Here is a 27884-nt window from a genome sequence, read left to right as displayed (position 1 = left end):
AAGAAAACTTTTTTTTCGTGAGACAGAGTCTCACTATGTCACCCTGGGTAGAGTGCCATGATGTCACAGCTCCCAGCAACCTCCAAGTCTTGGGCTTAAGCAATTCTCTTACCTCAGCCTCCTGAGTAGCTGGGAGAACAGGCGCCCACCACAACGTCCAGCTATTTTTCTGTTACAGTTGTCATTGTTGCTTAGCTGGCCCGGGCTGGCTTTGAACCCATCAGCCTCGGTGTATGTGGCTGACACCATAACCACTGTGCAACAGGCGCCGAGCCAAGGAAAAATTTAATATAGATTTGTGTGGACATTTCTTTGGCTCAATAGTTTGTCCTAGCATTGTACACTAGACACCCCCTGTAATCAAACATTGCGTCCTCGTCAGAGGAAACATTCACCATCGAACTTTGCTTGTGGTTTCGTTTGATATCCATGGTTGATTTTTCCTGATTAAAACTGAGTCATATGTCAAATTTTAATGGAAATGTTATCCTGTAGTGAGGGCATAATTTTCAAATAAATGTGAAAACTTCTTTTCCCTGAAAGGAAGCTACTGCTGTTCAGCAGCTTCTGAAACCTGCTGATTGATTGCAAGTTCTACAAAGACACTAGGAATGTTTAAGACATGCAAACTTAATCATATAATGCTTAGTGTTTCTGCATCTATGCTTACAAAAGTAATGAAAAATCACATTAAGAAGTAGCATTAAAGGGCTTTCAATATTCCCCTTCATATGGTATGGGTTAAAATGACACAATATTTATAATAAACATTCCATCAATGATTGAAAAATACTTTCCTGAGTATCAAACTTTCTATATCTTTGTAAATTAAGTGGTAGAGGTTAGAGTAAAATCTCATTAATTGAGACTGCAGTGCTCATAACTTGCAATTACCTGGATAAAGATTAGAATGAGTTTTAAGGTCTCCTACTTAAAAAGTTTTGCAAGATAAATAAATCCCTTAATGATGATTAAACTCTTATAGACTGAATGTTTTTGTCACTGAAATTCATATTTTGAAACCCTACCCCCTAATGTGATGGTATTTTGAAGTATTTAGAGATTGAGCCTTTGGGAAATAATTAGGTTAAGATAAGTTCTTAAAGGTGGGACTCCCGTAAAGGGATTAGTTGCCTTATAAGAAGAGGAAGGAAGAGACCCAGGACCTCATGTCCTCTCCCTCGTGGTAGGACAGAGTGAGAAGGGGACTACCTACAACCCAAGGAGACAGCTGGCACCTCTGTCACCTTGACCTGGATGTTGAAGCCTCCAGAACTGTGAGAAATAAATGTCTATTTAAACCACATGGCCTAAAGTACTTGTTATAGCACCTTGAGCAGACTTAAGATTCTTAAGGGTAATTAAAAACATATTCCCCCTAAAGTGCTGCCTTAGTCTCCTCAAGCTACTGTAGTATAGTACCTGTGGTTTAACCAGGTCTTTATAATTGTCATCTCTATGTTAATTACAAATATTTACTTATGCAATCGAGAAAATCCTTAAATATTTATATGGGCTATATGCTTCTGAGAAAATTGTAAATATCATTGTTGATTTGGTTTGATCAAGCTGCATTTACTTTAACACACCATACTCTGTCATCATGCTGACTTGTTTTCCTCCAGATTCATCTGAATAATTGAGGTTTACCACAATTATTTATTTATTTAAAATTATGAGATATTTTGTAAGAAAACAAATTTTTCCTCTTGACACATCAGTCCATTACATTGGGATATGCTCATGGCAAAGCGTACTTGGAAGAATCTTCCAAAATAACTTCAAGTGATTTCTCTCTAAATTTATTTTTGCACTTATTTTATAAGTACTTTTATGAATGCAATTCTATGTCAAACAGCTACATATAAACATTGTACTTTTAAATAAGATATTGTACTGTATTATTAACCCATAATGACTGATATTTCCACATTTCAACTTATTTAATACAAACAAAAGCCTTACAAAACAATGTTATACATGGGCATATTATATGGAATTAATATGTTCAATTTATACAGGAGCAAGGAAGAATCACTTTTTGAGATTTATTCTTCTGGAATATTAGTCAGTAATTACTGTAATTGCTTCCCAGGATAATTCTACATGTTAGTTCCATGAATATAAGATTTTACATCTGAAGAGGAATAGTATTATAAGCACTGCAGTGTGAGAATCAAAATGTCTGTTAATCTATATCCAAAATACTCCCAACTTGGCACTATTAACATTTCAAAATGAATAATCCTTTGCGGGGACATTATATTGAAGAATGTTAAATGGTATCTCAGGCCTGTATAAAATAGATGCCAGTTACATCCTCTTTACTTCCCATGATAATCAAAAATAACTCTACACATTGCCAAATATCCCATGGCAGAGGGAGCAAAATCGTCCCTGGTTGAGGGACGTCCCTCAGACCAACACGGATTTACCTTACAATCTTCAATGAGTCATATATCTTAAGTTACTGTTTCACTTTGGAAGAAGTTTATCATTTGCAATTTGTTAGCCTTTACAAGATGTAATTTCCTTATTTTTAAAGCATATGGACAGTAATACATTGAATTATATATAAGGATGAAATAAAATATATTTAATATTAAACAGCTACAGTAATAATTTATACATACTAGAAATGTTGTATTTGTCCATTCATTCTTACTTGACTCCTCTAAAACCAAATCTCAAATTCAGATGTTAGAGATGAGTTAGAGTTTCCTTAGTGAAGCAATTAAAATTTTCTGGGCAGTGCCTGTGGTTCAAAGGAGTAGGACACTGGCCCCATATACCGGAGGTGGGGCGTTCAAACCCAGCCCCGGCCAAAAACTGCAAAAAAAAATTCTACAAGATTGTTAAACCCTAGAGTTGTATCAAAACATAACCAAACCTTAAAAGGTAAAGGATCCAAATATCAGGTTAAAACACATAAAAGTAAATTAGTAAACAGAAAGCAATACTAGGGCTTTTAGGCTCAAGATCTACAAGTACATCAGGGAAAAATCAGCAGTTAGATTGTGTCTGCTCACTGAGGGGTGAACTACTCTGCTGAGGTTTTATGCTCTTTCCTGAGGGTTGTTGGCTCTGCTTGTCTGAGTGATTACAGAAACTAAGACACTGCTTGGCTGACCCTTAGGGCAGAAACTGACACCTGTACCTAGGAAGGGGAATTATTAAAACAAATGACAGGAATATAAAACAGAAAAAAAAATCTATCTGATTAGGAATGAGAACACTGGAGTTAATTTAGCATTAGAGTTTGGAAGCTGGTCCACTAAACTGCAGTCTTGATCCCATGATTTGCCATATAACTTTTCCACCAACATTGGAAACTTTGCAATAGCCATTTTGATTCCAAATTAAGAAATGTGAGTAATATGCTGTTAAAAAGATGTTGGACTTCTTTAAATTTAAGCTACTTTTGAAATGGGTTTCATAAATTCTGGTTATATTGTTAGTGTGAGAAGTCTCAGGGCTGCAAGTATGAGGCCTTTCAAATTCTGTCATTTTAGTATACATGAACTACTGCTCTCAAAATAATTGATTTTATAAAAGGGAGAATCTTGTCAAGGGATTTAGTTGATATTCAGATATCGTAGTTATCTAGCTGCTGGCTACCAATTCCAGAAGTGACATTTGAATATCTTGGCCTTCCTTTTAAGGTTGACAGTTACCAGGGGCAGGGTTAGGACCATATTGCTGTGAAACTAAAAATATAAGCAAACCTGAAACCCTTCTTTTTGCTATTCTCAAGTATAAAACAGTGTCTGTGGCTATCTTATGTAAGAATTTAAGAGTAGAAGCACCACATACAAAGTATTCAAAGTAAGTTTGTGAACTAATCTCTTTAGGGTCTTTCAATTAGCAAGGCCCCAATTACCATAAATAGTACATGAATTTATACATCACAAATACATGCATAATAAATGTGTACATTAATCCTGCTTTAGTAGGTTTACAAAAGTCCTTTGCTTTTTATAGGTCAGCAATGAGTTTAAATATTAGGGCGGCACCTGTGGCTCAGTGGGCAGGGCGCCGGCCCCATACACTGAGGGTGGCGGGTTCAAACCCAGCCCCAGCCAGCTTTGTGGTGGGCGCCTGTAGTCCCAGCTACTCGGGAGTCTGAGGCAAGAGAATCGCCTAAGCCCAGGAGTTGGAGGTTGTTGTGAGCTGTGTGACGCCACAGCACTCTACTGAGGGCGACAAAGTGAGACTCTGTCTCTACAAAATATATATATATATATATATATTAGACACAATTCCCATACTTCTGTTTGTATAACCATTTTTTTCCATAGGCAACATATTCAAATTTATATTATGGTCTAAAAGAATTTAATATGAACCCATAGCTTTATAATTGGCATGACATTTTGAAACATGACAATATTATTATAGTAGACTTAAAGTTCTGATTATCTCAATATAGGTAAATTACTCTCTAAACAAGAGAGTAATAAAGCATCAACAACTTACTATAGCACTATAGCCTCAGTATTTCTGTTTTGTTTTGTTTTTTTAAGTAATTGAGGTATATATGTGTGAAACACTTTTAGAGGTTTTGAAAAATATTCTTTTGGGTGGGTTGTATCATTGCTATATAAAAGCCAGATTTTCTTGTATTTTTAAAAATCTCACAGCATTTATTCAACTAATATTTTTGGGATCCTTGGCAATTTGACCTTTTTAATATCCTTCTTTTAAGACAAGAAGACATTAAAAAAACAAAAAATAGTGTATAACTATGATTAGTAAAAATATTTGTAGATTCTGCATATTTATTTTTCTAGCAGCTGTTGATAGAGCCTCTGGCCTGGCACAAGGAGGTAAGGCCCTTAGGTCTAATCCTGGGGAATTTGAGACCATCTCCCAGAGACCTGAAGGTATTTGCCTTCTAAGATTCTGATATTTGTTGAATCTTCAATGGATCAGAAAGATGGGCCTGCCTTCAGATGGGCCAATTTAGATTTTCCAACTACCTATTGTGTTATCAGCTCACTCTGAATTTTAGGACTGAGAAACAAACCACATTGTCACGTGCTATACTTTTGTGGGATAAGAATTTGACAATTTGTTATGCAGTATTAGATAACTAATATACCAGCTTCAAAAATAATTGAGTTATATAATGTTTTCTTCAAAGAGTCTTGTCAATTAACTTTGAATCTAGAATGTCAATCCTCACATGCAGAACCCTTTTATTTATTTGTTTTTTACTGTTTCACATCTAATGTCTAAATTTCTGATATTATTAACCTCTAGAGATTAGAGCTGTGTATATGATTTCTGTAAATATAAAAAGTAGCCAAAATATATGATTTTGCATAAATGATGCTAATAAGCTGATGTAACATCATATAACATTTCAAATCACTTAAAATTCATATACATTATTTTGAATATGTTAAAAAGTACAAAATATGGTGACCATAAAACATTGTGACAATGAAGCCATTTTTGAATAATGTGTTTATATTAATTCTTAGAGTTATTATAACAAACTATGTGTTAAATTTAGATTGTGACATAGTTTTTAAATTTTAAAATGTTATGTTTCATGTGGAAATATTTTCTTTACCTGATAAACACAAGTAAACTAATAGCACAATGTGACATCTTCACAACCAATAGAGCCCTCACTCATTTATTATTGTCACAATTCAATCTATAAATTCACTTCTAATAGATTATCCTGCATATATATCTCTAAAGAAAAAGTACCAAGTACTCTAAAAGTATCTCTAAAGAAAAGTACACAATTTTCCTGTATATATCAAACAAATTAATAGTATCTTTCAGAAGATTCTTTCACATTAAATCTTAGCTAAATAAACCAAGCTTTACTAGAAAATTAAGGTGAAACAGATAATTACATAAATTCTCTTTTCCCATTTAAGTGAAATTCATCAACAAAAATACATATAATATAGCCAGTGTTTTGAAATGTTATTTAAAAAAGTACCATGAAGGGTTAAGCCATGCAAATGAGAATATAATTAATTCCACCTCAGGAAGAGGTATATCTCAAATGTGGCAGGGGTAGCTTAGGAGAGGAGAAAATAATTGAACTAAATTTAAAGAATAATAGAACTGCCTCCATCAAAAGGAGTGACCAAGATGTTGTCAGTAATCAGACTGGCAGATGATGTGAAAGTTTACAGCTTATGGCTAAGGGCCAGGAAGGAGAAGAGTCTGAAGTAAGAACTGATATAAGAAAAGTGAGATGAGGAGAGACAAGATGTAAGGTGAGTTTTTAGAGAAGTCAGCTCAATTCTGCAAAAATGTATTACATCTAACCATGTCTCAGGCATTATAAATACAGCCTGAGCACAGGTTGCGACTGAGATCCAGCAGGAAGATATGAAGGACCTGGATGGAAACGACATTGGCCCAGGGGTCTTTACTGTTTATCTTAGCTTATTATTTATATTTTTATAGGTATGGATTGCGGCAAGGTACAAAAGCTGAACAAGTGACAATCTTTGGACTAAGGAGAAGTTAGATAGAACTTGTGTCAAAGTGGGAGCCGATAGCACCAGGTGATGAGTTAATATAAGCAGAGAGAGCTGGGATATATTAGACTCCTATATTTCGAGTTTTTGAAGTTGGAAAAATGATGGGTTCAATTGGAAGAATGATAAATTAATAAGATTGGGAAAAGGATGTTGAAATTTCTAGGTGTAGAATAAATGATGAGATCAGTTTGGGATTCTGTGAGTTCTATGTAACAATCAATTACACTAATGAATATATATACATGGTTTTACATTGATGTTTGATTCAAAGACATCACGGAAAAGAAAATTTCATGATAATATCCTCGGAAAGAAAGATGCCACTATCCTTCACAAATACTAACAATCAAATCCAGCATCATATGAAAAGGATTATACCACATAACCAAGTACAGTTTATCTCAGAAATGCAAAGCTGGCTTATCGTCTGAAAATAAATTAATGTAATATAACATATTAACATAAAGTTGAGATAAAAAAAATATGACCACTTCAAAGTGGAGACAAAGCATTCAATAAAATCCAATGCTTATTTGTTTAAAAAAAAAAAAAAATTCAGGGCAGGGCTTGGTTGCTCATGCATGTAATTCTAGTACTCTGGGAGGCCCAGGCAGCTCATAGATTGCCTTAGCTCAGGAATTTGAAACAAACCTGAGCCTGAGCAAGAGCAAGAACCTGTCTCTTAAAATAAATAAATAAATAAAAAACCCAGCACTGTGGCAGGTGCCTGTAGTCTCAGCTACTCAGGAAACTGAGGCAAGAGAATCACTTGAGCCCAAGAATTTGAGGTTGCTGTGAGCTATGATGCCATGGTACTCAACCCCAGGGCAACTGAGTGAGACTCTGTCTCAAAAAAACAAACAAATAAAGAACAATTCAATAAAGTTGAAGATAAGAAAATAATTAGCACAACTTGATAAAAGACACAAGAAACTTATGGCTAATGTCCTTTTAAATGGTGAAAAACAACATATTTGTATTAAGCAGTATTATAACTTCTTCCATCTGCACTGATGAACTTCACTGCTTGTTTGCCACCAAAATTACTATTGCCTTATACCATGTTCTGAGCATTCTGTTTTTTCCCCTTTCACTCCAATCAAATCAGCTCTCTCTGGCTGCATAGTATAGGTCATCAAATATGAAATGTCCAATTTCAAATCAGAAGTTTAGTGTATTATATTTCATACCAGAAGAAGTATAATTAATCAAATCATGTACCTAAGTTATTGACAGTTTTTCCATCTTAACTGTTGCTTCTTTATGCCAGCATCAGAGAAGTCTGGAGAGCCAAGTAGTGATGAAATCACAAAAGAGTTTTCCACAGTTTTTTGAGAACTGAATACTTTTCCTTGCAAGAGGTGCTCCAAAGCCTGGAAGAATATAGTTGGTGCAAGCTCTGGTGAATATAGTGGCTGACAGAGACTCTCCAAATTCAGCTTCTGGAGTCTGAGTAGTGCTTTTATGTGACATGTGGCCAAGCATTGTCCAGCAAGGGAATTGTTCTTCTCAAGTGACCAACCTCAGTGACTTAATCACAAGCATACTCATCATTTCATCTAATTTGGTTGCAGTAGACATCATCTGTAATCCACTGACTAGGTTTCATGAAGCTGTGGTGGATAATACCAGAGCTGGGCCACAAAAAAGGCAACATTAGATTTTGTTTTTTGAGAAATACTCACTTTTGGGCTGTGCTTCAGAACTTCATCTTTATCTAATCATTGCACCAATACTTGTGATTGTCAAAAATGATGATAGCAATTAGCATTACGTTTATTAAAATATTTTCATTATTATGTTAGGGGTACACATAGAACATCTTGTATAGATTTCATCATTTTTCCATTTAATGACTTCATTCCTACTGCCAAGTGCCATGTTTTTCAAGGAATATAAGGAAAATAAGGCTTAGTTTATGATCTCAGAGAGCTCAGGTTCTAGCCAGTTTTTCTAGACTTTTTTTAAGTGGCCAAATATACCATATACATTCTAAAATTTTTATAAAATGTATTTTATAAATTGCATTAAATTATAATAATTTTTTATTTAATTTTTTATTTCATGTTATTTAGTGAGTTATTTGATTTTATAGTATTGAAAATAGATATAGTACTATATAATTATTTTAAAAGACTTATGTACTTACTTTTTATGTATTCATTTTTGAGAGAGGTTCTTATTTTATTGTCTGAGCTAGAGTGCAGTGGTGTCATCATACTAACTCACTGCAACCTCAAACTCCAGGCCTCAAAAGATCCTCTTGTTCAGCCTCCCAAGTAGCTGTGTCTACAGGCACACACCACCCACCCAGCCAATTTTTCTATTTTTGCAGGGACAAGATTAGGCCATTTACAAACTGCTGACCTCCAGTGATCCTCCTGCCTCAGCATCCCAAAGTGCTTGAATGCCAGGCATGAGCCACTGTGCATGTCTAATACAAATAATTTTAAATTATTACTTCTTGTTGGGATACTTAACCACAGAAATAAAATTCCATCTTAGATCATCTTTCCTCTATGTTTTATAATATTGTGTATTATCTTACAATTTATTTTAGTTTAGGGGAAAAGTACATTAAAATACATACTAGAGAAGTTCCAGACAAGAAAAGGCATAATCCAAGTCTAATTAGTGAAGCAATATAAATGATAAATGATTATATGAAAAATGTTATTACTATCTTTTCAGGCATATGTATTGAACTGATATCAATTGTAAGAGAATTCGGGTACTTGAGAAAAGAAATAAAATTTGTGTGTAACCAGAAAAAGAGTACTGGCCCAACTGTTGGAGTGTTACTGCTCCCATCTTTTTGGTCAAATTCATAATCTCTTTCATAATATCTTCAATTGGAACTGTTAAAAATCTTGTGAAGTCATACTCAACATCTAGATACAGTTTTATCCAACAAGCATTTATTGTTTTGGGTTTGATGGCCATTATAGTTATTTCTATAAAAATGGTGTCTTCAATGGTATAAAATCCTTCAAGGTTTTCATGAATTTGTATCTGTCAGAGTTCTCTTCCATAGCACTCAGGATACTTTCCATAGAGTACCATATGTAATGAGCCTTAAAGGTCCCTGATCTAGAGTCTGAATTAGAGACAGTGTTGGGGGTGGGTGGGTAAGTAAACCACTTTCACACCTTTAGTATAGAAATCATGGAGTTCTAGGTTGTCAGGGGCATTGCTAAATATCAGAAGATTTTTAAAAGGCAATCCCCTACTGACAAAGTGCTTCCTTACTTCAGGGACAAAGGATTGATGGAACCAATTCAGAAAAATTATTCTCATTTTCCAGGCCTTCTTGCTATACAACTAAAAAGACTGGCAGCTGGTATTTATCTTTTCTCTTCAATTACAGGAGTCAGTAACTTTATTGATGAAAAGGCCAGTTCTGACTGCATTTGCACAAAACAGTAGATATAGACTATGCCTTCCTGTCTTAAAGCCTGAGGCTCATTTCTCTTCCTTACTAATAAATGTCCTTTCAGAATTTTTCTTTTGTTCATATAAAATTAATCCATTCACTTTTATTATATTTTCCTTTCATCCCATCCCAAATGCCACTCACTCTCCCTCAAATAGCACCCAGGATGACGTGTTTAAAATAAATGAGGGATATGTGTCTATTCTTGAAATATTATGTATGGAATTATGCATGATAACATATATATTGAATTACGTTACTGATACTAATGTGTAATTTTAATGCATTGTTGCATGGAATTAACTAATTATATTTAAAATTTTCTCATATTTATTAAGTCTATTTTTGATACTTTTTATTACAGTTATATAAAACTGTGTTATGTATAAACTGAGGTGAGCAGATAACCCTAATTTCCTCTTTTTTTTCTTTTTGGTTCATTTCAGCTCACGTAGGAGGTATTCTTTCCTTATTCAATAACATCATCTGGGTCTGGAGTGATTATCATTTCAATTCTTTCAATATTTATCTTTTCCTCATTTCAATTCATGCACATGCCAATTTTGGTATATTGTAATTTTTTAATTCACTACTCTGTATGTTTATAGTATTGTCTCTATTTCATTTCGTTTGTTAATTATCACCTTTCCAAATGTTTTTATTTTATATGTCATTTATTTGCATCTTTTCTTTATTTTTTTCTCACAGGAGTCTTGTCAGAGGTCTGTTGACCTTTTGTTTTTCTTTATTGACTATGTTCCTAACTTGTAGTTTGCCTTTAACTTCATTACATTTTTCTTTGTTGTTTGTATTTTCTTTGATGTGTTCTTTTGCCTTTGCTGTTTTATATCATCTATTCCTGGGGAACACAGTAACACTGCAAAATATACTCAAGGCTAGGTCTTCGGGGCATTTGGGGATTATTTCTGCAGCAGACTGAAAAAAAATCTTTTGAAATCTTTTTTCATATTAGGTACCGTTTTTGACATGTAGGATAGCTAGTCATGTAACCTTAAAGATAACTGGATTGCATCAACGTTTCTTAAAATAGACTAAAAAGTGTTATTCCATGTTGGAGAATGAAAACATCTAATGGAGTTCTGTAAGGAGTTACAACAGGAGTGTCAGTCGGCAGGTCCTAATGAGCTATGCTTTTCTCTAGAGTAAGAAGTCTTTAGGAGTGATTAATACTACATTCTGCTGTATTATTTTGTTCTAATCTGTAAAGTTGAGCATTTTTTTTATCTTGAAATACAACTTACAAATGCAAATCATTAAATTACTATGTATTGAATAACTTTATGAGAACCTATCGATACCGTCTACATAAACAATGTCTAGACCATACACGACAACAGAACCCTACAGGAGCCTGGAAGCCAGCCCACAGCTTCTGCAGCAAATGGCCCAGAACAGGTAGGGCTTGGCCCATGACTGCCAGCTTCCTTTTCATCATCGTCATTATTATTACTTGCCCTGCTTCTAACTAAGGACCAAAAAAAGTAAATACACTTCCTAAACCAATCATCTAATAAGTTCCACTTCTAGTTAACCCACCTCCAGCTTCCCATGCCAAATGCCTCCATCCCCATTCAGAGCAGATTTAATGCCTTCCTTTCTCCCCCCCACTATGAAGCTTCCCCACTCTTCTGCCTGCCTCTGAGTCTCTGATAAATGCACACGATGGCGGCTGGCTGCCCTGCTATAGGAATTTCTGACTAAATAGGCTGTGCATGTTCTCATTTGATGGTCTTTATTTATTTTCACATTTGCATCAACTACTTCAAGTTAAAAGAATAAATTTCATTTAATTAATTTTTGTATGTTTATAAAGTGATTTCGGATCATTCCTTTTGCAGTTTGGCCTCCTAAGGCACGAATTAGAGAGTAGTTTTGCTAGCAGAAAGTTATACATTATATCTCATAACCCACTTATCAATTAACTGATGGTTTCTTTATAAACCTTATATTCCAAATAAGTTAGGGTTGATTATTCTAAAGAAACTTTTATTCCACTGGGGAAATGTGGATTCATGAATGTTTTGGTATCACCAGCTACTCTTTCTTTGGATATCAGGCTGGCACATGTGCTCAGACTTGCCGAATGTGTGAGATAACATATAGGTTCTACCTTCTCAAAAATACCCCATAGATGGATAGACAATTAAATTTTTACCTCTGAGTATGCCCATGTGGGTCTTTAAAACATCCCAGAATCAATACTGATATTAAAGAAGAAAAATTGGGCTGTGCCTGATTGCACCATAGCTACTATGCTATGTAGACATTACAAACGTGGGACAGCCCTGGCCAGGTCAACTCCTCTGTGCCATTTTTTTTTTTTTTCATTTTCTTTCATAGTCAGCCTAAATTCTAGGTTCTTCATTAATATATTTCCCTTAAAATTATCACTTCTTCTCAGTTTTAATCACTTGGTAAAAGCTTAAATTTAATTTAATCAGATGTCCAGCAATTAAGCATTACTACATAAAATGACAATCTGGGCAGGTTGGTAGTAAGGAATCTATACTACCTCGAACAGGTCCTAAATACCACTGAAAATACATCATTTAAAACTTTGCTGCTCTTCACAGGACCTTTCCACACTTTTTCCTTACTCATAGAAACCTCCACCTCTTTATCATTTCCAGGTGATGATTTTATTTACTCTTTAATGTATTTCAATGAGCAAATGAAAGGCACTACCAAAATCTTCTCCAAGTTGCCATAGCCAAATCTATTAATATAAACCAACAGTAACTACAATATCATCTTCACCATATTATCTTCTTTTACAAAGGAGGAAGTAATTCTCAGTCCCTGTTCTCAGCCTCAAAATCCCAGCCATATTCACTTTCTCAGAGATTAATTCCTTCTTGAACCCTATTGTATGTTGTATCATATACCCGTAACTGTATCACTTCCATCTATGTACAAATAATTGTTGCTTTCCTCTAGGAGATACATACATATATATATATATATATATATATATATATATATATGTGAGTGTGTGTGTGTGCATGTGTATATATATGTAATGTGTGTATATGTGTGTGTGTGTATATATATATAGTCATACATCACTTAAGATCCAACTTACATTCTGAGAAATGTATTATTAGCTGATTTTGTTGTTGTGGGAAAATCATAGTGTACTAACTCAAACTTGGGTGGTATTGCCTACTACATTGAGGTTATATGGCTACAAACCTGTGTAGCATATTACTTTACTGAATAGCATAGGCAATTGTAGAACAATGAAAGTGTTTGTGTATATACGTATATCTAAACGTAGAACATGTACAGTAAAAACATGCTATGAAAGATTAAAAAAAAATGGTACACATCTAAAGAGCACTTACCATGAATGGAGTTTGCAAAGCTGGAAGTTGCTCTGGATAAGCCAGTGAGTGGTGAATAATTTCAAAGACCTAAGACATTACTGTACATTTTTCTTTTATAAAAGAGATGTCAAAGAAAAATTAAAGAAAACAAGGTAACAAAAAGAAAAAAATACAAACATCTGGTCTATGACATCTAAGTCCCGCTCCTGTAGAGGTGATTCATCTTTCCTTATCCTGATAAGTTGTTTTTTTGACAAAAATTGGTAGTGCAGCTTAAAAGGGCAGCATGCCACACAAACAGATGGATAAGAACATAGCTAGTTTAGAGACTATGTTTGTTAGATATGGTGCCATGGAATGATGACTACTTGTCTGAATTTCTTCAATTTAGGAAGATTCTTTATCCTTCAGAACTAAATATGGTTGAAAAAATATCCAGGCTTCCTGGTCAGATAGTGGAATATTGGAATTTATGAATCAATTTTCTTAGTCATGCGAGTATTATAATGATTTCTTTGATGACTCTGTATTTTCTGCCACAAGACACTGCCACAAAATCTGTTCATAAAAATGACCTTTGAAAAAGATAGAGTATCACTTTTAATAAAGAGTTTATTAATTGTGACTTGTTGAACTTTGCCAGAGTCCTGTGATCCTGGAAAACTGAGGACGACAATAATTAATCAGCCCATCATTTCGCTGTCCTTTGGTGGACTTTACAGAAAAGCGCATGATTAGATAAAACCAAATAACCACTGTGTTCACCTGCAGCAAGGCCAGACATAGACACAGACCCTCCAGATTTCCTTGCCCCCCAAATGATTAGCTCAACTGCTGGTGCCAACTGACCACGTACCTCCTAACTTGATCAAATTTTAAATCAGCTTTTTTCCTTTCTCTAGACACCAGAGTTTTCAAACAATCTTAATCTAAAACAGTACATGACCCTTTCTCATCCTTTTTTAAGGACAGACTGACCTCCAAGCAAATCAGTTCCTTATCAGTTGTCTAAGTATACCACCCACTCACTCATACTCATTTATTCTAGACCTGTTTATTTCATAAAGGCCATTTTCTACCTAACTTTTGATATACAGTTGAATTTCCATAGTCGACACCTTCCCATCTCGAGTCCCTCCTTCAGTTGGCCTAATTTTCATAAGCTAACATGTACCACATGCACGTGTAGTACAGTACGCTACTTCTGTAGGTTGGCTGGTTCGTTCCAGTCCCTTGGGTGGTCAACTTGGCAGAGGTTGTACAGTATTTGCAGATTTTATTAGAGATATCTCTCTCTCTCTTTAAGCAGATCCCTCCCACTATTGCAAATAGTCCCTTTCCCTGTGCCGAAATCATCCTTTTGAATAAAGTCTTTCCATATTTAAGTTCAGATGTGTTTTTATTCAATAGTTGAAAATCCAAATTCTTTTGCTAACCTTTATTAACAAAACATGATTTATTCCCTCAATAACATATCATTCATTCTCTAGATGTGTTTCTTGGTTATCCTAAAAAGGAAAACCATAAGGTTGCAGGATATGTGCTTCAATATGATTTACCAGCCATTGTTTAGTACAGTCCAACTTGGGCTTACTGCATCAGACCTCACCTGATTTATAGCCATTACAAGTTTCTTAAATTGGCTTACTTCTTACGATTCAACTCAAGAATGATTTACATAAACTTAAAGGATAGCTTCTTCAGACTGAATATATTTATAACTAATCCTAACTGGAAATTTTCAATATTTCCCCCCAAATTATATTCATTCTCACTGTGAAAGACATATGTTACTTTGCTCCAGATCTTTTCTTTTTCACATTTAAGGCTATTGGATATTTTGGGGTTTGAGGTAATCGCCATGAGCTGTCACTTGCTGCAGGCTTGAAATTAGAACCAGAAGGGCCAGTAGGTATGTGACCCCATTTTCTTCACATCCTAAAAAAAAACGCTTGGGCTGGGATTCAGCTGGATGTGCCCTGGAGCACGATCCGGCGGGGGTGGGGGGTGGGGGGCGGGGGATTCTGGCCCCTATGTCTCTCCCTTTATTTATATTAAAATATTTTTTGTGGTTACCAGGTTAATTATTCTCTTTTCTTTTAAAGTCACATATTTTAATGGGATAAAGCAAAATAGGTAATTCGTTTCCAAGAAAGACATTCTATTTCCATCTTCCTCTAGGCAGGCTCAGATCACTTTATGTAGGTAAGTGTGTCATATCGTGATGGTGAGTTTGACGTGGTTTTTGAAGTCCCAGGAAGTTTCGAAGAGCTCTGAAAAATGCAGCTGCCCAAGCCTTTCAAGCCCTTTTAATCTTACAGGAAAATAGCATTGGATGCAGCGCCCCTTGCTGGACAGAGGGAAAGTAGTTGGTTTACATCAGCTCTTAAACCTCCCAGGAGAAAGAGGGATGGAGGGAGGGGGGTGGGGCCTTGGTGTGTGTCGCACTTTATGGGGGCAAGACATGATTGCAAGAGGGACTTTACCTAACAATTGCAATCAGTGTAACCTGGCTTATTGTACCCTCAATGAATCCCCAACAATAAAAAAAAAAAAAAAAAAAACCTCCCAGGAGATCTCAGGTCTCTTTCTCCTACAGGAAGACTTACCCTTCAAGGATGTGTAAGTTCTGTAAGCATCTGTGAAGTACTACAATTTTTTCAGTTAGGATTTGCATATCCTCAGCCTTTGAAAATCTTCGTCCCCATCCATTTGTTCATGATCTCAGTCCCTAATACTTCTATCTAATTCATCACTCGATAATCCTCCATTGCCCAACCAATAATTACTAAATCACACAAAAAACTTTATGCTCCAAGAAGTATTTTTGATCAAACATTCCTGAAACCATCTGATCTTAGGCCCATTCCTGCTGCTACAGTTCTATGAAATATCGCCCCTCCTTTCCTAAGGCATGACTGAGGTCTTCTGAATGAAGGCTCATGTTTAGACAACTTTAATTTATCGTGGACTTTTCTTTCACAGTGATTCCCAAAATGTACATCCAGATAATGATGCTATTGCATTTTTTCCCCCAGGACTTGCGTGGCGGTGGGTGTGTGAGGTCCTAACGGCTCAGGATGCTGGGACTAGAAGATCCTGTGGCCCTAGGACTCTGGGGTTGCTTTGAGCTAGTCTGACACCAGGGCACTCTAGCCTGGGCAACAGTGACTCTGTTTCAAAAATAAAAAGAGGAAATCTCCATCCCTCTCATACTATGTAAAGGCCACTGGATTCAAGAATTTTGACAGAGGCTATGTATCTCTACAAAACTGAGTATGAATGGATTGTGACTCTAACACTTGCTGTCTATAAATTCAGACAAGTTAGTTAACATTTCTGAACCTCAAATCCATCCTCCATTTGTAAAGTGAATATAAGGTGATGATTAGAAATAAATATCTATAGAGGACCTGTAACAGTTCTGGCACAAAATAGGCACTTAAGAAATGGTCGGCATATATTACATAATCCTTATCCTAATTTTTTTTTTTTCTGAGTCTCACTGGGTGGAGTACTATGGTATCATAGCTCACTTGATACCATAGTATTAAGTGACCTCCATTACTTGAGGCTCAAGGTATCCTCTTGCCTCCAAAGTGGCTGGGACTACATGCATTTGCCATGATGCTTGGCTAGTTTTTCTATTTTTAGTAGAGGTTGGGTTTCTCTCTTGCTAAGGCTGGTCTCAAACTCCTGAATTCAAGCAATACACCAATCTCAGAAAAAAAAAAAAAAAAAAAAAAAACTAAAAAATCCCAGAAGCTGGTAAAAGTGAGAAAATCTGAAATACAACAGACTTGATATATTAATATTTTCCCTTGCATTTACTTTAAGATCTAAATAGTAACACAACATTCTTTCAGTTGATTTGAGACAGACAGCAGGGCCTGTTTGGTGCTGAAAAACCATGCAGTTAATATTATTGCTCTTACAATTTTATCTGGTTTGTTTAATGCTGTTGCTAGTGATTTTAAATAATTGTTAAGTGAACTCAATGCCCATCTGCAAGAACTTCATGATTGTATTTTCTATGATCATTTCCTGACTGACTATTTTACACTTTATTTTGTCCTCTGGAATATTTATAGCTTAACATATAAGAGGCTATTTTGTTTCAGTGATTCCGTCTTTCCATTTCAGACTATAATCTTTTAAAGGAAGGGCTAGCGTTCTATTTACATTTGTAAACCAGCACCTAACACAGTTTCAGCACAGATAAATAACTGAACCAATGAATACATAAAAGAGGCTAGATGAATCAAACACAAGTAGAACCTAGGAAATGCACAGAAAAGTGGACAAGACGAGTGATACAACCTTAGGAAGCCATTGTAAGAATATATGTAAGGAATGTTGAAGAGGTGGATGATAAGAAAATAAAGAATATATGTTAGGGATTATTTTTCTATGTTGAGCACTTGCACAAAAGTTATTATTTGTTCTGCTTGCCATATTCTATTCAGAAGGTTTCTTTTAAAAATTATTTAACAGCAGCCTACTGATTGCTCATTAACATATATAGATTCTAAAGGTGTAATTCTCCACCCAAAGATAAAGTAAAGTTGTTTAAGCGTTAGCAGATAACGACTAGAAGGAAGACGAAAGTGCCATTTTCTACCTTCAACTGCATCATTAACTCACCTGGTGAATTGCACACGTTATTTAATTCCTCCTACCTCAGTCAGCTCAGGTGTAAAATTGGGTGAAAATCTGCAACTGACGGTCCACATGAGTGCTTTGATTAAAGATGTCCAAGCAAATTAAGTGAGATTGAATGTAGAGTGCCTTCTGAGACGGCAATGAACTCAGACTTCATAAAATTGTTGAAGTTTCTCTATTGTTATGAGAAAATGACTCCATTTCCTTTAAAAATGTCATGTCATTTTAATAGACTAATGTAAATTTATAAGATGTAATTTGTTTCCAAGGAAAATGCCCTGTGTCCATCTTTATTTAGGAAGTTTCACACTTCCTAGACTTAAACATCATTGCAAATCTTTTAAGACTTGAAAGCCCTCCTGGGGTTTTCTTGTGATGAAAGTTTCTTTTCCTCTTTCTGCCCTCCTGTCTCCCCCTTCCTCTGCTTCTCCTCTTTCCCTTCCCTCCCTCCTCCCCCTTTTTTCTTTCTTCTTCTCTTCCTCCTCTTTCTTCCTCTTTTCTCCTCCAACTTGTCCTCTTCCTCCTCCCCTCATCTTACTTCTCCTTCTCCTTTGCTTACCACCAATGTGTCTTTATCTAAAATTATTTATTTTGAGAGTCTCACCATGTCACCCTCAGTACACTGCTGTGGCATGACAGCTCACAGCAACCTCAAACTCTTGGGCTAAGACGATTCTCTTGCCTCGGCCTCCCGAGTGGCTGGAACTACAGGCGCCCGCCACAACGCCTGGCTACTTTTTGTTGTAGTTCTAATTGTTGTTTAGCAGGCACAGGCCGGGTTCAAACCCACCAGCCCTGCTGTAGTGGCAATCTAACCACTGAACTATGGGGGCTGAGCCATATCTAAAATAATTTAATACATAGGTTGCCTATAGTCCATACTAAAAAGTCTCATTGTTTCTTTTCTTTGTCCTTTTAGAGTCCCACTAGGGTTAGAGTCCCACTAGGGTATCTAACTCCTGCTTGAAAATGATTCTGCCTCCCCGACTTCCCAAATTACAGGTATGGGTTTACAGGTATCAGCCACCACAACCAGCATGAATATTTTCATTTTTATAAACATGGATATCAAGGCACAAAGTCTATAAAAAGTCTTAGAACATTACTGTCAGTTATTAGGTAGAAGAAAGAACAAATTGAACAGCTTAAGTTTTGTATTGCTTCCAAAATCTTAAAGAGATAATGGTAGTTTATATTTATGTAAAAGAGGAATTATAAAACTTGTATTTTTGTATGAAACGTATTGTCTCCGTGATAATTGACATTGGAAGGATAACATGAAGACAAATTCTGGTTATTAAAGTGTTTTAAAACCACAAAATAACATGCAATAAGATAGGAGGTAAAGAAATCACAGGTAAAAATAGTCTATTTGATAAGTTTAACAAATAGAGAATAATTTAATGCCATATATGTCTATTTTACTGAAAAACTAAGAAAGGGTTTAATTTCAGCAAGTGAATTTTGAATAAACTTTTGTTCTTAAATACATCCTTAGAGGTGGACATGTGAAACTATTTTATTTATTTATTTTCTCTTTTTTCTTTTTTAAAGTATTTTTTATTAAATCATAACTTTGTACATTGATGAAATTTATGAGGTGCAGGGTACTGCCTCAATATACAATGTGAAATGCTTACATTGAACTAAGTAACACATCCATCACAATTATACTCATTTCCTAATAGTTTTGAAATGCACCACTGCATCATGCACATTAGTGAGGTCCCCCCAAATTCTCTCTCTCCTCCCATGTTCTCCCCCACCCCTCTTCCCTTCTACTTTTTGGACTATAGCTACATTTTACCATTCATATGACTGTGTAGGTGATTATATATTGATTTCATAGTAGTATTGAGTGCACTGGATAGTTTTTTTTTTTTTTTTTTCCCATTCTTGAAATACTTTACTAAGAAGACTATGTTCCAGCTCCATGCAGGTAAACATAAAAAATGTGAAGTATCCATCTTTTTATGGCTGCATAATATTCCATGATGTACATATACCAAAATTTGTTAATCTGTTCATGGATCCATGGGCACTTGGGCTGTTTCCATGTCTTGGCTATTATGAATTATGCTGGTGCAAATGTCTTTGTTGTAAAATAATTTTTGATCATCTGGGTATATACCTAGTAGAGGAATTGCAGGGTAGAAACAGAGGTCCGCTTTTAGTTCCTTGAGTGTTCTCTAAACTTCTTTTCAAAAAGGTCGTATTAGCTTGCATTCCCATCAGCAGTGTAGAAGCGTTCCCTTCTCTCCACATCCATGCCAAAATAGTTTTGGGATTTTGTAATGTGGGCTAATCTTACTGTGAGGGGGCACAGTCCACTGCACCCTTGTAAGGTGAATCAGTTTCATTTGTGCTCCTTGAGGCCACGAGGCTCTGAGAAGGAACATTTCCAGTACTTGGGCTGCCGTCACACCTTAAAGGAAAGAATGTGCTGGAGACCCTTGCCAAGTCGTAGCTGGAGACAGCTCATTTTCCTGGGGCAAACCATTGCACTTAATCCCCTACCTCTATTTACACAAAAGCTTTCAGTTAGTCATATAGAGAAGTAGGCATACAGAACAGACAACCCAGCCCTTTGTGGTTCATCTCCATTGTTGTTTATCTCTAAACAAGATATTCTTGGTTTAGAAAGGTGTGTACATACTCTGCTGTGTTAACACGATAAGGCATCTTTACCTTTTGTGTACCTTGTTCTTGGATTATTTTTATCTGATGAGTTTGGGTATATAAGAAAGTGAGTAAAGACAGCCAATTGCTGCTGTGCCCCAGCGAGCACCAGCCATCCCTTAATAAATCATTCATTTCATCTGCAGTGTCTGCCTCTGTGTCTCTGACTAGGCCAGTGGACAGCAACATACTGGACTTAGGTGATATCTCAAAGAGGTTTTGATTTGAATTTCTCTGATGATTAAGGATGATGAGCATTTTTTCATGTGTTTGTAGGGCATGCACCTGTCTTCATCAGAGAAGTTTCTGCTCAAGTCTCTTGTCCACATAGAAATGGGGTTATTTGTTCTTTTATTATTGATTAGTTTGAGTTCTCTGTAGATTCTAGTTATCATACCATTTTCAGAAGCATAACCTGCAAAAATATTCTCCCATTATGAAGGTTGCCTGTTTGCTTTACTTACTGTGCTCTTGGCTGTGCAAAAGCTTTTTAGTTTAATTAGATCCCAGTAAAGGATTTTTTGTGTTGCTTCAATTGCCAGGGGTTCCTCTTCATAAAATATTCTCCCAGGCCAATTTCTTCAAGTGTTGTCCCTACACTCTCTTCTAGTATTTTTTTTTTTTTTTTTTTTTTTGTAGAGACAGAGTCTCACTGTACCGCCCTCGGGTAGAGTGCCGTGGCGTCACACAGCTCACAGCAACCTCTAACTCTTGGGCTTACGTGATTCTCTTGCCTCAGCCTCCCGAGTAGCTGGGACTACAGGCGCCCGCCACAACGCCCGGCTATTTTTTGGTTGCAGTTTGGCCAGGGCTGGGTTTGAACCCGCCACCCTCGGCATATGGGGCCAGCGCCCTACTCACTGAGCCACAGGCGCCGCCCCTCTTCTAGTATTTTTATAGTTTCATGTCTCTTCTAGTATTTTTATAGTTTCATGTCTTAAGTTTAAATCTTTTATCCAGTGAGAATCAATTTTTGTTAATGGTGAAATGTGGGGGTCCAGTTTCAGTCATCTACATGTCACTAGCCAGTTCACACAGCACCATTTGTTAAATAGGGAGTTTTTCCCCCACTGAATATTTTTGATAGGCTTGTCAAAGATCAAATGACGATAAGTAGCTTGGTTCATCTCTTGTCTCTATTCTGTTCCATAAATCTACCACTCTGTTTTTGTGCCAGTACCATGCTGTTTTGATCACTATCGATTTATACTATAGCCTGAAGTCTGGTATCATGATACCTCCTGATTTGTTCTTATTTCTGAGTAATGTATTTGCTATTCAAGGTTTTTTCTGATTCCATATAAAACTAAGTACTATTTTTTTCAATTTCTTTAAAGTATGACAATGGTGCTTTAATAGGGGTTGCATTAAATATGTAGATTGCTTTGGTAGTATGGACATTTTAACAATGTTGATTCTTCCCAGCCATGAGCATAGTATATTTCTCCATTTGTTAACATCTTCAGCTATTTCGTTTCTCAGAGTTTCATAGTTCTCTTTATAGAGATCTTTCACATCCTTTATTAGGTAAATTCACAGATATTTCATTTTCTTTGGCACTGTTGTAAAAGGAATAGGGTCCTTGACTATATGTTCAACTTGACTATTGTTGGCATATATAAAAGCTACTGACTTGTAAGCATTGATTTTGTATCCTGCTATATTCTTTGATCACTTCTAAGAGTTTTGAAGTTGAGTCCTTGGGGTTTTACAGGTATAGGATCATATCATCAGTGAAGAGTAAGAGTTTGAACTCCTCTGACCCTATTTGGATACACTTGATCACCTTCTTTTGCCTGACTGTGATAGCTAAGACTTCCATCACTATGTTGAATACCAGTGGAGACAGTGGTCATCTTTGCCTAATTCCTGATCTGGGTGGAAATGTTTTCAATTTTACACCATTCAATATGATATTGGCTGTGGGTTTGCTGTAGATAGCCTCTATCAGTTTGAGAAATGTCCCTTCTATACCTGTTTTCTTAAGTGTTCTGATCATGAAAGGATGCTGGATATTATCAAAGGCTTTTTCAGCATTAATTGAGAGAATCATATGGTTTTGTTTTTTATTTTATTGATGTGATGTATTATATTTATAGATTTGCATATGTTGAACCAACCCTGTAACCCTGGAATAAAACCAACTTGATTATGTTATATAATTTTTTTGATGTGTTGTTGAGTTCTGTTTGCTAAGATCTTACTGAATATTTTTGCATCGATATTCATTAATGATATTGGTTTATAATTTTCTTTCTTTATTGGATCCTTTCCTGGTTTGGGGATAAGGGTGATATTTACTTCATAGAATGGGTTTGGAAGTATTCCTTCTTTTTCTATGCTTTGGAAAAGGTTGTGTAATATAGGTACTAGCTGCTATTGAAAGGTTTGATAGAATTCAGATGTGAAGCCATCTGGTCCCAGACTTCTTTTGGGGGGAGATTCCATATTGTTGATGCTATTTCAGTGATTGATATAGGCCTATTCAATATTTAAAATTCTTTCTGGTTGAGTCTAGGAAGGTGGCATGCTTCCAGGTATTGGTCCATTTCCTTCAGATGTTTGTATTTCTGGGAATAGAGATTTTTGTAGTAATCACTGAGGAGTTTTTTGAATTTCTGAAGTGTCTGTTGTTATTTCTCCTTCATTGTTTCTGATAGACAATAGTAGAGATTTGACTTTTCTATTTCTGTTTAGGTTAGCCAAAGGTTTATGAATTTTGTTAATCTTTTCAAAAAAACAACTTTTTGTTTCATTGATCTTCTGAATGATTTTTTTTTTGTCTTCAATTTCATTTCATTCTGACCAGATTTTGGTTATTTGTTTTGTTCTGTTTGGTTTTGGGTTGTAATCGTCTTTCTTTTCCAGTTGCTTGAGATGATCCATTAAGATGTTGGCTTCATCTCTTCCTGTTTTCTTGATGAAGGCTTCCAATGCTATAAATTTCCCTCTTAGGACCGCCTTTGCAATATCCCATAGGTTTCGATTAATTTGTGTCTTCATTATCATTTTGTTCCAAAAATTTGGTGATTGCCTACCTAATCTCATCTTTGACCCAGCTATCATTCAGCCTAAGATTATTTAACTTCCATGACTTTGTTTGAGTATGAATATTCCTGTTGCTGTTGTGTTCAATTTTTATTCCATGGTGGTCCGAGAAGATACAAGGAAGAATTTCTACACGTTTCAATTTTCTGAGGTTTGTGTCCTAGGACATGACCTATTTAAAGGATAACCCATGAGCTGATGAGAAGTATGTATATTCAGTTTTATTAGGGTGAAATGTTCTGTTGAGGTCTGTAATGTCCAATTGGTCTAGGGTCAGGTTTAAGTGTAATATTTCTTTGCTTAGTTTCTTCTTGGACGATCTATCCAAAACTGTCAAAGGGGTGTTAAAATCTCCAACTATTTCAGTGCAGGAAGATATCAAGTTGTTCATATCCATTAGGGTCTGTGTTATGAAATGAGGAGCATTCTGGTAGGGTGTAATTGTTAATTATGGAAATCTCTTCATGTTGGTTGACTCCCTTGACGAATATGTAGTGATCTTCCTTATCTTTCTTTATCTTTGTTGGTTTAAAGCCAATTGTATCTGCTACTAATATTGCAAGCCCTGCCTTTTTTTTTTGGTTTGCATTTGCCTGTATTATACAAGTCCATCCCTTCACCCTGAATCTATTTTTATCCCTTAAGGTAAGGTGATATTCGTGTATACAGCACATATCTGGTCCGAGTTAATGGAACCAGTCAGCCAGCCTGTGTCTCTTTAGAGAACAATTTAAACGATTCACGTGAATTGAGAGAATTGGCAAGTCTGCTTGTGTTTTGGGTGCCATGATTTTAGGAAGTTCAATTGACATTTTTAATCCTTTCACCACTGTTGAATTTGTTTTGTTTTGTTTTGTTCCCTGTTTTTCTTTCTCTCTCTCTCTCATTCTCTCTTTCTTTATGTTCGTTTTGATTATTAGAAAGCTGGATTTTGTTCAAAAATTTCTGGGTGAGTTTACTTTGGAGGTAGAGCATTGTGCTGGTTGTTGTGGAGGATAGGTGTGAGAATATCCTGGAGAGCTGGTTTAGTTATGGAAAATTTCTTCAACATGTCTATGTCATTAAAGTATTTGATTTCTCCATCACAAATGAAACTCAGTTTAGTTGGATACAGGATCCTGGGCTGGAAGATGTTTTGTTTTAGGAGACTGAAGGTCGATGACTATCTTCTTCTGGCTTGAAACGTTTTGGCTGAGAGAACTGCAGTCATTCTGATATTTCTCCCTTTGTAGGTGATGCTTTTCTTACATCTGGCTGACTGCAGAATTTCGTCCTTTGACTTAACTTTGGCAAAGTGAAATTACAATGTGTCTAGGAGATAGAGTCTTTCTAGGGTTTAGAAACTGTCTGCTATCTGAAGTTCTGTATCTCTTGCAATGCTTGGGAAATTCTCCTCTAAAATCTCTTGGAGTAGAGCATGTGTACCTTTAGGACCATCGTCTTCTCCTTTGGGAATTCCTATAAGACAAATGTTTGATCTTTTGCAGTGATCCCACAACTCTCTCAAGGATTAATCAGTTTTTGCTATCCATTTGTCTGCCTCTTTGGGAATGTTCAAAAGCTTTGTCTTCAGATTCAGAAATCCTTTCTTCTGCCAGGTCAATTCTATTCCTGAGGGATTCTACTGTGTTTTGGAGCTCCTCAACTAACTTTCATTTCCTTGAGCTCTGCTATCTTGTTTCTCATTATGTCCATATCTTTGGTGACTTGGGCTTTGAATTCATTTATTTCTTGAGACAACATTACAACTACTCTTTGAAATTCAATATCTATCTTTTCTTCCATTCTATTTATCTTATTTGCCATTCATATTCAGAATTCGATTTCTGACACTGCTGCCATTTGTCTATGCATGGCATCTTCAGTTGTATTTCCTTTGTCATTTCTTCAGGGTGTTGATTTACTTTGTTCATTCCTTTTGCCAGAGTTCTTCTGTTGGGTCCGCACCATGTTTACTTTCCACCGTTTGGTTATTAGAACTGGTAGGGTGAGATGAATTGGGATTTCAAGGTAGCAGAGATAGCCCTTTACCAAAGCAGTAGGCTTTGTACTATGGCTTATCTTCTACAACCTTACAAAGGTCCCTTTCAGAGTTTTGGCAAGAAACTCTGAGGACCTACTTGGTGAGGTAGCACAAGCAAGCTCTGTTTTGATATCAGCCAACCTCTACCCTATCATAAGAAATCACAGTATTAGACTTAGATCTAGACTGTGAAGAGATACAAACAGCTGCAACACCCAGTCCCCACCCTTCAGTTCTTTTCCACTACAGAAATTTGAAGGTCAACCTCAGAATATCCCTGAGTGGATAGCCCCAGATACGAGTTGCAAGCAAATGGTCTCAGGCAGTGCAACCCTGCCCAACAGAGAGAGATTCAAGGATCTCCAACAGCAAAATTTGAGCCAGGGATCCACTACTCCCTCCCATCAGACTCAGTCCACACTGTAGTCCACTTCTCTGCTCATAGGCCTTGCTGGAGCCAGGGGCCATGCCCCTGCCTGCTGGTCCCAGTACATACCCAGGTAGCCTCTGCTTCCCAGACCAGTTGGAGTCAGGGGCCCATGCCCCCACATGCCAGTCTCAGTCCACTGCCTGGCAAGCCTCTGTTTGGCCCAGACTCAGGGCACGGCACTCTACCCACAGGTCTCAGTCCTCACCTGGTAAACCTCTCCTCACCAGCCCCACAGGAGACAGTGGTCCACTGTCCAGCACTCAGGTCTTGGTTCACACCCAGTAAGCCAATGCTCTAGGGTTCTGTTGGAGTCAGAGGACCCTGCCCTTGCTCTCAGGTTGCAGTCCACACCTATCAAGCCTCTATTTGCAGGCCCAGCAGGAGCTGGGGACCAGCCCTGTCTGCCAATCTTATTCCACATGGGGCAACCACTCTCCCACTGTGGGTGCCATCAGAGTTGGGGGTTCTGCATCCCATCCCACCAGACACAGCATGAACTGAGGGTCAACACTACCACTGGCCAGGCATAGTCATAACCAAGGGACTGCTCCTCCTCCTACTAAGTGTCTCTTTCTTCCTACACCCTCTTTCTTCCCCGTTAGTCACAGATTCTGTCCTCATGGTTGGTGGTCCACCCTATGCCCAAATCTCTCAGGACAAGACCAAACACTCTGTACTCTGTAGGGTGCAGAACTTCAGACTGCCATGCAAGGGGAAAGGGTGGACTGGGAGTTTGGACTTGTGGGAGAAAATGTCTGTTCGATTTTATGCCTGCTGAGGTGGTGTCTAGGTTCATAAGTGGGACCTCCCTGGAGAAAGAGACCTTGAGTTTAGCAGCTCTCTCCAGTGAGGTAAAATGAGAGTTCTTCTTTTCCCTGCTCCTTCGCAGATAGCCTGTGGCAGGCTCCAACTTGGAGTAGGGGTCTCCCATCTTCTTGCAGACAGGCTTTGTACCTGTAATGTGTTTTCTTGAATGCTCTTCCTTGGACTTACAGCTTGCCATAACTCTTCTTGGTTCAGCTCCCCATCTTTGGCTTCATAGAGTCCAATTCCATCCAGTGTTTCTTCCTCTGCTCAGGAGTCTCTGCTGAGGGTTGCTACCAGTCGGCCATCTTCCCAGAATTTGAATAACTCTTCCTTGTTTGAGTTCTTTGAGGATTCTCCATACTTATTTCCAAAGAGGCTGTATTAGTTTGCAGTTCCACCAACAGTGTAAAAGTGTTCCCTTCTCTCTGCATCCATGTCAGTATCTGAAGCTTTGTGACTTTGTGATGTGGGCTATTCTCACTGGGGTTAGATATCTCAGGGTGGTTTAGATTTGCATTTCTCTAATAATTAGGGACAATGAGCATTTTTTCATGTTTGTTAGCCATTTGCCTAACCTTTATAGAGGGTTCTATTCATCTCTTTTGCCCACTGAGATAAGGGATTGTTGGCTCTTTTTATGTTGATTAATTTGAGTTCTCTGTAGATCCTAGTTATCGAGTTTTGGTTAGATTAAAAATATGCAAAAACCCTTTCCCGTTGTGTAGATTATCTATTTGCTTTGGTTATTGTCTCCTTAGCTTTACAGAAGCTTTTCAATTTAATTAAGTCCAGTTTGTTTATTTTTGTTGTTGCAATTGCCATGGAAGTCTACCTCATAAAGTCTATCCCAAAGCTGATATCTTCAAGTGTTTTCTACATGCTTTCTTTGAGGATTTTATCATTTCATGCCTTAAATTTACCTCTTTTATCCATCTCGAAT

Source organism: Nycticebus coucang, chromosome 11, assembly GCF_027406575.1.
Source record: "Nycticebus coucang isolate mNycCou1 chromosome 11, mNycCou1.pri, whole genome shotgun sequence".
Classification (NCBI taxonomy): Eukaryota; Metazoa; Chordata; class Mammalia; order Primates; family Lorisidae; genus Nycticebus; species Nycticebus coucang.
The sequence above is the reverse complement of the archived record's forward strand: the minus strand, read 5'-3'. Positions refer to the sequence as shown.